The sequence below is a fragment of the Otolemur garnettii genome, unplaced genomic scaffold (assembly GCF_000181295.1).
Source record: "Otolemur garnettii isolate 467f Iridium unplaced genomic scaffold, OtoGar3 scaffold00084, whole genome shotgun sequence".
NCBI classification, from domain to species: domain Eukaryota; kingdom Metazoa; phylum Chordata; class Mammalia; order Primates; family Galagidae; genus Otolemur; species Otolemur garnettii.
In genome coordinates this window covers 511,437-524,970 of record NW_003852479.1, presented here as the reverse complement: position 1 = coordinate 524,970, position 13,534 = coordinate 511,437, and the positions used below count along the sequence as shown (strand labels likewise).

Below are 13,534 nucleotides of genomic sequence, written 5' to 3'. Positions count from 1 at the left end.
TAGTATGTAGTCTGCCAAAGTCTCACCTGTTTAGAGATTTTCATTAGGTTTTTCCTAATAATTAATGCTGGGCAGAGACAGACTTGTCAGGTTACTCAGCTAGTGAGGGAAGACCATCCAGTCTATTGTCAGAACGTTGCTTTCAACCTTGAGGCAGGCCATTGCTACCCTGTATTGAATGCTTCTGTGTGAACCAGGAAAAGGTATCGCTTCCTCAAGACACTTAACTGCCATCTCCACATGGGTAATCAGCACAGTGTGAACGGGGCCTCCGGAGCTGTGCAGTCCAACAGGCACCATCCAGGGAGCCCTGCTCGTAGGCGGGGCTCTTGCCCCACTGACCTCATGAAGAACCAAACTGCACCACAGGGTCGGCAACGAGGAGGCTCAGCAGAACACCACACTGGGGACTTTCTGTGTCACAGGGCACTGGCCTGAAGGGTGAGACACCGACAACCCCACATCTGAGGCCGAAGGACACTCCCACACGTGAGAACACATTGAAGCTTCTTGCAGCAAAACTTCAAGCACTAGGATGGCAGCCCACGTCTGTGGGCCTCCAAACAGAGGAAGCAGAGATGGGACACACCAAGATACACAGGCAGGCTCGTGTAAGACCCCCAGACTGGGTGTGACTGAAGGTCCCCACATGGCACTTCCTTGGGTCTTCCTTTGCAACCAAAGCCACCTCAGCTTCCCCATCACATGCTGAAGAGCAGAGTGGCAGGAATAGCATTTTGTGAGAGACAGACAGGTTGTCTGGAATTTTCTCTTCCTGTCTGAGGGCTTTGCACAGGACTATTGAGTTTGCACATGAACTATTGAGTTTGACATCGGCTGAATGGGAAGCAGTGACTTGGTGATAAATTCTATTAGTTTAAACCCTAGCGCCAGATTGTTTAACTCTAGATTTAGGTATATTGGGCTTTCCCCCGGAAAACATAGTAATTATAAGATGATTGGAAGAAATGAGAAACGGAGCCTCCAGATTCGAGAGATCTTTCCCACAAATGCCGTGTGTCATCCTGAATATGCAACACGATCTGGGCAGTAGGGAGGTGGGGTCATGATTCAAGCTTTCAGAATCTGATGGAGCTTTCATTTAATTTTCACACCTCACCAGAGTTAAAGTATAGATGTGTCATCTGATTCTCAGGAAAACCAGTTTAAAATTGAAATGTTCTTCAACCTCACATTTCAACTGCTGTGATAATGTTTATTTCACACCTTGGGGAGGCCTGGGGACCCTTCTGGTCCTTCTTCAGTTACGTATGAAGGTATTAAAGACAGTCGCTGCCTGTTAACCCTACTGCGTTCACTGGGGAGTCTCAGAAAGCCACCGTGGGTCCTCTGCTGCAAGAAACACCCCGTAGGCTCCGTGGGCACAACTGTTAGGAAGTGCAAGTGGCAGAAAGCCTCCGTGACGCTCATTAGCAGACGTCCCGTAACCGCTGCTGGCATTTAGTTCAGATTACGGCACACGACTAAAATTAATTTACAGTTACATAACCACAACCTGAATTCCAAGTCCAGTACCTTTTAATGGCAAATAAAACTAATTTCACAGTTGCTTTGATTCTTCCTCCGTAAGCCAGAGAAGCACTGGCTGTCTTTTCATCTCTTTCTGTTATTTGAGGATTCCTCAGTGAGGCGTCTCACTTCTCTCTAGGGCTCCCAGCAAGGAAGTACTGTCTCTGCTTCTCTGAGAATGCTGCGGGAATGGGGCAAACAGGAACGTCTGAATTGAGCTTTATTAAAAGGGGCTTTTGCCTTTTAATACAAGGGAAAGAAGAGAAAGGCAGAGAGAGGAAAGGGGAGAGTAGCCTGGATACAAGAGGCACCTCTTTCTTTGACCTCTTCATTCCTAGTAGAGTATCAACCCTCTTCTCTATAGTTCAATTAAAAACAAACCTGGCCTTTGAGGTTATTAAGTTATCCTTATTTAAATGACGACATAGTCATAAATCTATTTACACGTACATGTGTTGGTGGGCTGATATTTGGAGATATTAACTGAAGTTCCCACCCCTTCACATGTACGAAACCCCCCACCTTCCTTCAGCCTGATGTCTCCGTTGTCCTAGGGAAGGTTAGGATTTCTCTGGTGGGAATGCAAAGGGAAATGGTTATGCTTAGTCCTGAGTTTCAGAGAGACTGTAGAAACTCCCAAAGACACAAATTCCTAAGAGAAAAATCTTTTTGAGTATCTGTTAGCCAAGATTCTGGGCGTATGAAGATGGAGCCCAGAGCAAGTTTTCCTGCCCCTGACCCTCTCTTTCCTGCTCTACCTGACCGGTACAGCTGGCCAGACAGGAGGGCAGCGTGTAAGCCACGATGGAGGGAGCACAGAGGAAAACAAGAGGGAGTCTTTGATGTAGAGATTTCCAAGAGTTATACGGAGCTCAAAGGATAGAGGCTTACACCTTGGTTTCCAGGACACAGCCCAAGAAATCACAAACCACTTGCCCAGCGTGGAGAAGCAACGGCTGAACGAGAAGCTAACTGGACATTCCAGTGTGGAGAGAGAGGAGTGCTGGGCACCCAAGAGAGAAATGGCAACTCTCAAGAGTTTCAGAACACGAATGAGCGGGCTCTCCGTGGAGACCCTGGGTCAGCCAGCAGATGCCAGGACAATAACAAAATCCTGACACTTAGATTGCCCCTGGAAGAAAGGGGGACAAGAACCAACTCGATATGGTATTTATACAACAGAACCCCATGAAAAATACCTGGAAATGAATGAAACAAGATTTTAGCACTAAGTCCAACTGGACTTAAAAGCTGTAACATTCAATTCTAGAGAGATAAGTTCATTTCTACACATTGACTTTGTAGCTGTGTAACGTGTTTGTGTGTGATATTGCATGTCTATTACACATTACACATCTTGGACTAGAAATTAGGAAACTCAGTTTTTAAAATACTCTAGCCAGTAGCCACAATGTTAGATAACCAAATGTGACTTCTCTGACCAGACCTAGAATCGAGTTAGTTAGCACAGACTTATAATTGAAGAATTCCAGCTGGAAAGTAAAATAGTTTCCAAAGCCAAGTTTGTCCTTGTGAACCATGCCATTGGCGGGTTCTGTAGATACACATACATCATTTCCCGACACTCTTCTCCATCCACATAGAACACAGTCACTTCTAAGCCCATTTAAGGGACAAAACAAAGACTGTGTAATTGTATTTAGAATAAATAAATCTCAATAGATTTTTTGGCCAATTTGATAATCATAAATTGTCCAGCTTGTTTTGAGCTCAGTGGATTGCGAAACTGACTCTAAGGCTAAGTCTCTAGAAGGCTGCTGCCCCACTGATCTCAGAAAGGCCTGAACTTAGTTCCAATTGGACACTTACCCCAAACCGTACCCCATCTATACATCTGTAACTATGACAACACAACTGTATTCCTTAGGAAGATGGCCCTCTGTCTTCCCCATGCCTCTGTCTCCTGGACCTAGTAAAATGGGACTAGATGCGTGTGTGTGTGTGTGCGCGCGCACGTGTGTAGACCGACTAAAGTTCTGTGCTCTTTGCTCTCTCATTTGGTGCCTACTGTGTACAAAGCACTAGGCTTGATGCTAGAGCAATAAAAATGACCAAGGTACACTCTTTACCCCCCGGCTGCTTACTGTGTAACGCCAAATTAAAACTGAACAGATACTTAGAATCCATCACAGAAATGCTGTCACAGTGCTACGAAGGCCTCAGCCCAGGCAGGGGAGAGGGGTTTGAGGGGTACAAATTCAGGTTAGCTAAGAGGCAGTGAGACCCTAACTGTCTTGAAGATGCGACAGGGTAAGGAATTCACATAGCCTCCTACTATTTCTGGTACAAAGGAGGTAAAGACTCCGTAGACAACTGAATGAAAGGAAGAGCTTTCTGGAAAGGATTTCTTTATATTTTCCTTTCAAAAACAAAGGATAGAACAAACACTTGTGTATGCTTTTCAATCCAATAACGCCAATTCTTGGATTGTATCTTAAGGCTCTATGTATAAGGATTGACCTCGTAAAATTATTTAAAACAGCAAAGCATAAAAACAGCCAAAAGTAGTAGACATAGGATGATAAAATACATTAGGAAATATCCAAAGAGTCAAGCATGAGAAGCGCATTAAACATAGTGTTTTTAAAGAGAACATGTCTCATCACAGGAAGGTGCCTGTGATGTGTTGTTAAGTGAAAAATAAAACCCTATGTAAAAAAATTTTAAAAACTTATTACCACTTTTACTTGATGAACTGTAAATAAATTATTCCCATTTCATTTGCTTAGATATTTTATATAGGTCTAAAAATATATGCAAAAATATTAGAAGGAAACAAAAAGAAATGAAAGCTATGTTGATTGGCTTAATGTAACGACGTTAGATTGTATAAAAAAATTAGCACATTGTACCCCACATATGAATGAATGTATTCATGATCTATGTGTATTTGACTTAATAAAAAAAATTTAAATTTTCTAAAGTTTTTAAATTTTCTACATAGGATTCATTTATAGAACTTATTTCACTTTGGCTGGGCACAGTGGCTCACACCTGTAATCCTAGCACTCTGGGAAGCCCAGCTGAGTGGATTGCCTGAGCTCAGGAGTTTGAGACCAGCCTGAGCCACAGCGAGACCCCACCTCTAAAACTAAGCAGGGGTTGTGGTGGGCACCTGTAGTCCCAGTTACTCAGGAGGCTGAAGCAAGAAGATCGCTTGAGCCCAAGAATCTGAGGTGGCCGTCAGCTATGATGCCATGACACTCTACCCAGAGTGATGTCTCAAAATAAATACATAAGTTTTTTCAAAAACTTTTTTTGTTTTTTTTTACATTACTTTTTACCAAATTCAGTGCTTTTCACTTTGTGTTCCTTGGTGTTTGTCGCTTTTTCTTTGCTGCTGAGGGTCTTCTGCAGTGGCCTACGAGGACTTGACGGGTTTTTTGTTTAGTTGTTTGATTGTTTTCACTGGAGCAGCCCGTCATTTCCCAGAAAGACTAGCTGTGCATGTGAAATACTGATAAACCCACTGTCTCCCGCGTTGGCCAGTGTAGTTCCTGGGAAAGGACAGTGTCAGGAGGAGCTGGGAAGACCAGGCCCCAGACTTGTCATGGGGAGGCGCAGAAAGGTCTGAGTTACCCGACACCAAACTGCTGTGACACCGCGGTACCACAGGTTAGATGCTGCAGCCGGGAAGGGCGGTGAAGGTGGCAGAGGCAGCGAGGCTAGACCGATTATGAAACACTGCTGGACAGGAAGCTTGACCAGGAGAGCCAATTCCAGAACAGGTGGTGAGTCTATTCCTGTCATGGGCGATTGCAGAGGAGATATCCCGTTTCAGGGGCTCAGGCTGATGTGGGGTGGGTGGTGAGGAGGAGGAGGAGTTAGAGGACGTCAGAATCTCAAACCAAATGTCAAGTCACAACAGAAAATGTTATTAACTAGACAACTACAGTGGGACAGACCTTCCACTTGCACAGCTGACCTTATCTAGTTTTACGAGAATCCTGCAAGACAAATACAATTATTGCCATTACCCCGCCCCATCGCTCATTCTACGGCACCGAACCAGCGGCTCGCCAAGGTCCTATGGCTTTGGAATAGAAGAGCTGGATTCTGAACTGAGATCTCACACCATAAATCAGGCTTTTAAATTATTCTGCGAGACAGAGACCCTTAAGAGTGTGGTGGTGGCGGCAGGCAGTTTGGTAGACGATAGCCTTTCTTCAAGATTTGTTACCATTTATGCAGGCTGAAAATCCTGAACCTGAAAATCCAAAATCTGAAATGCACACTAGAGCATTCTGTCCATGCTCAAAAACTGCGGAGGTGGGTGCATTTCAGATTTCGGGCAGTGATGCTCCGCTCGCCTGTGTACGCATCTACTAAAAATAACACAGGACACCACACAAACCAGGGTGGAAAGAAGCATTTTGCGCAGTACACAAATGCTGGGTAAAATAGTTTTAATCCACGGCTGAGCTGAAAGATAACCACGTGAAACGACAAAGGAAGTAAAAAGCCTACGGAGTGGCTGAGGGAGAGAAGCGGAAACACCCCCAGACACACCCCCTCCCAGCTCCCTGACCAGGTCACCAAGGAAGCGGTCTCAGGGTAGGCAGGATGCCGTGTTCCAGAGCATCAGAGAGAGGACTGGGCAGTCCGCAGAGTCTGCAGAGTGAGATCAGATCCTCCTTCCACAGACCCCAGAGGACAGGACTAATTTCCACTTATCAAGTGAGGTGGCAGCTTAGGGACTAAGGAGCCACTTTGGACCAGAACCAGGACTTAGCTGCTCGTTCCAGCACTCTGGGTACCACCTGGAATGCTGAGACTTAGCTGCTTTCACCCCAGGAAAGCTGCTCGTTCCAGCACTCTGGGCACCACCCCAGAGTCAGGGCACATGCCAGGCTGCTCGCTTACACTAACCAAGACTTAAACACTCACATTTTCCAAGTGTGAAAGTTGCAGTCCCCAGTGGCCACGTGCGGCATGAGCGACATGAACGTAACTGACGGAGAAGCTCACCCAGGCAGTTAAAAGCCAGGAGATTCTACAATTGAACAGGGAAGACCATTCTCTAAGGTCAAATCCCCTCATCCCCAAATGCATAACACAGGGGCTGTGGGAGGCAGCTTTTTTTTTTTTTAAGGCAGAGTCTCTCTATGTCCCCCTCGGTAGAATGCCGTGGTGTCACAGCTCACAGCAACCTTACACTCCTGGACTCAAGTGATTCTCTTGCCTCAGCCTCCCAAGTAGCTGGGACCACAGACACCTGCCACAACACCCGGCTATTTTTTGTTGCAGTTCTCATTGTTGTTCAGCTGGCCAGGCCGGGTTTGAACCTACCAGTCCTGGTGTACGTTGCCGACACCATAACCACTGAGCTATGGGCCCCATGGCCGGAGGCAGCTTTTATCTGAAAAATTAGAGCATGTAAAGGGGTATGGCCCCCATTTATCTAAACTTTCCCCCTGGACACCCGAAGTCTCTCTGGCTGACTGCTGAGAAATGAAGCTTCTCAGCCTTGCTGCCCTTGTGTGCCCACCCTGAGTTGAACTGGCTTCTAGGACATAGTTTTCTTTCACTTGTCACCAGTGTTTTCTAGGCAACTGTAACATAGTCAACCTCTGACTTGAATAGCAAATCAGTGTTTTTAAACAGTAAGTAGTTTAAATACTTAAACATTAAGTATTTGTCTTTGTTTGTACGTGTTTTTAGTGATGAGGTCTCACTATATTGCTCAGGCTGGTTATTAACTCCCAGCTCAAGAGATCCTCTGACTTCAGCCTCCCAAGTAGCAAGGACTCCAGGCACGCACCACTGGGCCTGTCTATACCTGAATTTTGTTCGGGGTTCCACCTAGGAAAATGTGCTGCTCTATCTTTTTTGATTATTGGGAGCCTTGAACAAGCAACAAGTTTTTGAGAACATCTCTCACACTGAGGCATTTCAGGCCCACAGAAGGCGAAAAACTGCCAGGTGGGGGGGACCTGGGGAGGGCAGGCACCTCAGCATGGGGGTGCCCTGAATCGCTCTGGCCCCGAATAGTCCCTGATGGAGCTATGAACCCCAGGCTGGGTATGCACCTGCTCGGTTTCCTGCTCTGGGCACACAAGATTCTGGCTGAGCTTACGAATGAAGTTTATGTAGTTCACATCCGCCAGCTAGCCCAGAGACTGGATGAGTTATCGTTCATTCAGCAGGCAGCTAACATGCCAAGAACTGTGGTAGGTGCTGGGGTCTCAGCAACAGAAGACGCAGTCCCCAGGTGAGGAGCTCCCAGTTTCCTGGGGCACCGACAAGAAGAGAAAAGAAAAACAACGATTCCATTATGGTTGAAGTTGACAGAGGCAAGGACAGAAACCAGCTGCAGTGGTGTGAGGAGGGGCTGCTTGAGCTGAGTTTTGACTGATGAATAGGAGTTAGCCAGGTGCAGCTGGTGGGGAGGAAGGCTTGGATTGTGAGCATGTGTGTGTGTACGCATGTGGTGGTGGTGGGGGTGTAGGGACTTGAATAAAATGGATGAGAGGGGAGTTTTTTTTCTCTTCCACACGAAAGATTTTTAAAATATTTTTCTGATTTGTTCATTTAACATTGAGCCCAAATATATGTGAAAGCTCAATGTGGAAATCACTGACATTACGAAATGCCAAAGCTTTTAAACGTTACCAAGTTAGAAATGTGAACAGGGAGCCACACACCATTTACAAAATTATAGTTAGAAAGAAAACACGAAAAAGCAGCAAGGTCCCCGTCTGATTTTAGAATGTTCACAAATCATCCATATGGAATTATCTGTGATGACCCAACTCATAGTAAAGGTTTTGACCATGTGCTATGGTGCCCGATTATAGCACTGTGGACAGTGAATTACTGTACCTGATTTTTTCTTATTCTATTTTCAGTTCACATGTTTAACCTTATGATGAGTCAGGGACCATATTGCTCTTATTTGCTTGCAAATTTAAACTAATATGCAGAATTCCCGGCCTTCACAATCTTAAATTAAGAACACATGTTATATTAGTCTCCTGATACTGGTCCTAAATGACTTCCAGCTGAGGAGTTCCTAAGTGGTGGGGGAGGATCTTACACTGCTTAAGAATTAAATCTCTTAGGCCAGAATGATCAAACTACGTATTGTACTTAAAATAGTAATTAAGAAATGACGAGGGGTCACTCCTTGAAAGACATTTCTTAATGTAAAGAAGAAAGCAAAGGTTATCCAGAAAAGAAAGTATTTATTTCACTAAGCATTAGCAATTGGACAGCTAAGAGTTTTCAAACAATGGTCCTGAACCAAAGCAAATTCTTGTGGCCTTAGGGGAAACAAGTGGAATAACCCTTCTCAGGCCCAAACCTGGTAGATTTATATGGAATTTCCCAAGGGGGGATATGCTGCCTGAGATAGGATCACCTGTGGAAGCCAAACTTCAAAGGTCCAAAGAATCAGATTGTACCATTTATATTGCAACTTATTTGATTATTGATCAGCTTCTGGGGAGGGAGTGGTTCATTTGATCCTTTCTACCGAAATTTGCCAAGTGGCAGAAGTTATTTTCTATAATTTAAAATATGACAAAGTATCAGTTTCACAGAATTCTAAGAGGAATTGAATCTTGAGGTTCCAATACTAAAATAGCTTCAGATAAAAAACCATAAACCTCCTTCCCACTGCTCCACACTTCAGTCACCCTACTTTCTAAGAGGCCAGAGCACCAAGAACCATAATCATTATTCTATCAGGAGAGTCCTCAGGACTGTCTCATCCTTAACTGGTGAAAGGCAGAACCAGTGAAAAAAATGGAGGGATGTTCACCTGACTTCCAGCCTAAGTGCATGAGAGGAAAGGACTAGACTGTAATGTGTACCAAGGAGGTTTCCCGACAAGGCAGAATGGAAAAGGCGTCAGAATGGGGCCAAATTTGCTTTCTGAAAGAAAAATAAAACTCTCACCTATACCTATGTGGAAGCTATAATAAACTCTCTGCTGTAAATTTTTTTTTTTTTTTGAGACACAGTCTCACTCTGTCACCCTTGGTAGAGGGCCTGACATGTTGTCCCAGATCACAGCAACCTCCAACTCTTGGGCTTAAGAGATTCTCTTGCCTCAGCCTCCCAAGTAGCTGGGACTCAAAGTGCCCACCACAACCCCTGGCTATTTTTTGGTTGTAGTTGCCATTGTTGTTCGGCAGGCCTGGGCTGGTTTGAACCCACCAGTCTCGGTGTATGGGGCCGGTGCCCTAGTCACTGAACTATAGGTGCCGAGACTCTGCTGTAAGTTTTTAGGAGGCAATGTGACTCACTGTTGCTGCAGAAGTGGATACAGGATAGATTCGTTTGTCATGAATGCAACTTAAGACAATAAACATTTATTATCTCACATAGTTTCAGAGTTTCTGAGGACCAGACTTCTGAGCAGGTTGGGTGGTTGTGCCTCAGATTCTTCATGAGGTTTCAGCCAAGCAGTCGTCACCTGAAAGGCTCACTGAGGGTGCACTTCCAAGCTCATTCACGGGGGTTTTCACTATTCTTCAGCGCATGGGTCTTCTCATGGGCTGTCCCACTGCCATTACACATGGCCGGAGCCATGGCTGCACCAAAGCAAGAGATTCCAGAGACAAAGAGGGAGCCACAGAGAACACCCAAGTCAGAAGCCACAGTCTTTCTATAACCTCACATCAGAAGGATCATCCCATTCTGCTGTACTCACTCGCTGCAAGGGAGTTCCTAACTTTAGCCCAAGGAGAGAGGACTGAAGTTCCACTTCTTGAAGGGAGAAGAACCAAAGTATTTATGGACATACCTTTAAAACCATGCTCATGGTTACCATAGAGTCAGGTAATAAAAATGTGGGCTGGCAAAATACAAATCAGACTATCAAAAGTCTTTTGTTTTTTAAAGGATTTTTGCTTTGAATACTTAACTCATTTAATATTCAAAAATAGAGCACCAATCCCCATCAGATCAAGAAATATAGTAAATGGGATTTCATGGAAGTCACTTATATTCTTGGCAGGAAAAATGGACTTGCCGCGTATCTTTTTAGCCTTGATGGGAATCCTTTAATATCATGGTTCTCTCCACTCTTGAATTTGAAGAGTTAAATGCTAACACAATGCCCTGACTGGGAACTCACAGGTTGATAATGACTAACAAAGGGACAAAAGGTAACATTTGAAAGGAGAAGGCACAAAACAGGTAAACTGAGCACTCTGCCACAAAAACTCCTCCTCGGCCCTGCAGCGTCTCCAATGGCTCCTCACCTGGTGTAAGGATCCAACTCTATGACTATTAATATCAAATTTGCCAGCTGCTGAAGGAAAATAACAAGTCTCATTTACTAAGCATCTATCCTTTACCAAGCATTGTTCTAAGTGCCTTATACGTACACCCATAATCCTCCCACCCATCTATTTATACTCCGTCTAAATCTCACAGATGGATGAACTCAGAAAGAGTAATTTGTCCAAGATCACATGGGCACTAAGAAGAGAAGATGGGATTCGAACCTAGACACTCTGGCTATTAACGTCTAGAGGGCCTGATCTTCATCTGTATTTACCCTCAAATCCTTACGTTATGCTTTTTACTTATATCACCATTCCATATAAATACTTACAATGAGCCATTTCCCCAAAGGCGAACAACTTACCAATCAACGTAAGTCAAGTCAGTACAACACATAGAGAAGGATGATCAGGGAAAAACTGTTATCTCCCCCCCCCCCTTTAATTGTTCCTAAAGATTTTTAAATTTAAGATAAAAGAGGTCAAAGCAGATTCGGATCACGCTCTCCTGATTGTGGGCTTGGTGTGGACTTGCTGGTGGACGGCTTCCCCTGTATTTCTAAGGCTTCTGGTGATGAAAATAACATCTGCTGGCTGAACTAACTGTGACCTTTCCTATACTGCACTGCAAACTAAAATGCACGGCCAAAGACAATGTGTTCAAACCTCAGGAATGTCCTGAGGACAGTAAAGACGGCTTTTCCAACTTGGGCCTGGCAGAATGGAGGGTGGCGAGGAGAAGCCAGGCGTTTCTGTCATCAACATTCACGGGAGCACCCACTGAGTGGGCTTCAAGAGACCTGGAAATCTGCCAGGAAGATGAGGGGGACTTCAGATGTGCTCATTGCTACCAGGCTCAACAAACGAAGCTGTCTGGGCCAAAGGAATAAGGAATGTCCCACGCTGTATCCACGTGTGGCTGTCCAGAAAACATGGGAATGAAGATTCACCAAACAAGCTCGATGCTGTGGTTCCCTATGTACCTGCGACACTTTCAAAAATCTAAAACCTACAGTCAACGTGGAGGAGAACTAACTAGTGATGTTAGATACATCAAATAAAGTGTTAAAACCACACCGAAAAAAAAAAAAAAGACAGCAAAACCATCTGTTAGGAATATCCATGAAGGGGGAAAACTGGAGCAACTCGTACAGTCACTTTAACTCTGCTGTTCCTGGCAAAAACTGCCATTTACAATCATACATGTCCTGGTTTTATTTGTTGAAAAGTAAAGCAATCATTTTGACTTGAGATTAAGTTTAGCCTTGTCCTTCCTCTTCTATTCATGTCATTTTAATCTTGCATCCCCTATTTTTTTGTCCCTATGCAGGAAATACATCTTTTTCTTATTTTTTAATTGATGCATTATAGAGGCACATAGATTCAGGGTAAGTGTGATAATTTAATACATTCACGTAATTTGTAAAGATCAAATCAGTGAATTTGGATCTCCATCATCTTAAATATTTGTCTTTTCTTTATGCTAGAACCATCCGAATTCTTCTATTTTGAAATGCACAGTAGATTATTGTACACTATAGTCACCCTACCACTCACCTAGCACGAGGTCCTACTTCCTCTAGCAAACTATGTATTTGTACAAAGTTAACCAACTCCTCTTCCTCCCCACCCCATCCTCTTCCTTTCACTCATTCCTTCAGCTAGTATTCATATTTCTACAGCAACAACGAAGAGAGGAAAATATCTTGCCTTCAGATGATGAGAAACAAGCCGTCAGCACTTCTGATGACTGTTGAAACTACTTTCAGAGACTTAAAAGCAACAGTTACTACTCTCAAAATTAGTTCTTTTCTCTGTGGCCAAGGGGCCCTGCATCTCACAAACCATGAAATAAAAAGCCCTCATGTTTCACATCACACAGGTTGGAGAGCTTCCTGCCTGGCTCACCACTTCCCTTTGTTTGGGTTACTCACCTAGTCAACAGCTGAGGCAGGGCGGGCAAAACCGTGAGGTGGGCCGCTCTGCTCTCAAAGGAGGCCGTCTTCTCCTGGGTGTGAGCTCGTCCCTCAGCACTGTCAGACTTCTCTGTCGACTGAGTCAGTCTGCTCCTGTCGGTTCCTTACAAGCAGCGCTCCAAGCCTCTAAAATCTCCCACCTCTACCCTCCCCACCCCCACGCCCTCATTAGGATTCTTTGTGCCTGGGTGTGAGGATCCTAGATGTTAGGAGAACACCTAATAAAAGCAACTGGATCTGCTCACGCAAGGTCAGGAAAGGTCACAGGCTAGTAGGAGATATGGATTTGAGTAAGGAAGTCCTTGTTCTCAAAGGATATGAGGTAGGTAATGACTAATTCCATTTACGTGTAAAAATAGCCCTCAAAATACATAGATATGTGTGTGTACATATATATATATATTTTTTAATTTTTTAATTTTTTCTAAAGACAGAGTCTCACTCTGTTGTCCTGGGTAGAGTGTAAAGGCATCATCTTAGCTCACCGCAACTACAAGGCCACAAGGCCCAGGTAACTTTTCTATTTTTAGTAGAGAGGGGGGTCTCGCTTTTGCTTGGGCTGGGGAATCCTCCTGCCTTGGCGTCCCAGAATGCTAGGATTACAGGCATGAGCACTGTGCCTGGCCCTTGTAATATGTTTTTGAGTCCCTCTGAGTGTTCACAGATTACTCAGTGCTGACCTATGGCAAGCCAAGATGAAAGTAGAATCTTTCTTTGAAATGCTGCTATACCCTAACAGGACAGAATGGAGGCAATTTCACTGCTGCCACTTAC

General features: G+C 44.5%; 1 protein-coding gene and 1 pseudogene across 1 annotated transcript in view; one reads left to right on the top strand and one right to left on the bottom strand.

Moving 5' to 3' along the window:
* Positions 1 to 13,534, bottom strand: part of PPM1L (protein phosphatase, Mg2+/Mn2+ dependent 1L) — a 270,729-nt gene that overhangs the window by 14,078 nt on the left and 243,117 nt on the right. The gene's annotated exons all lie outside the window — the stretch shown is intronic.
* The window catches only part of LOC105887425, a 4,703-nt pseudogene continuing 4,209 nt past the window's right edge, over positions 13,041 to 13,534 (top strand).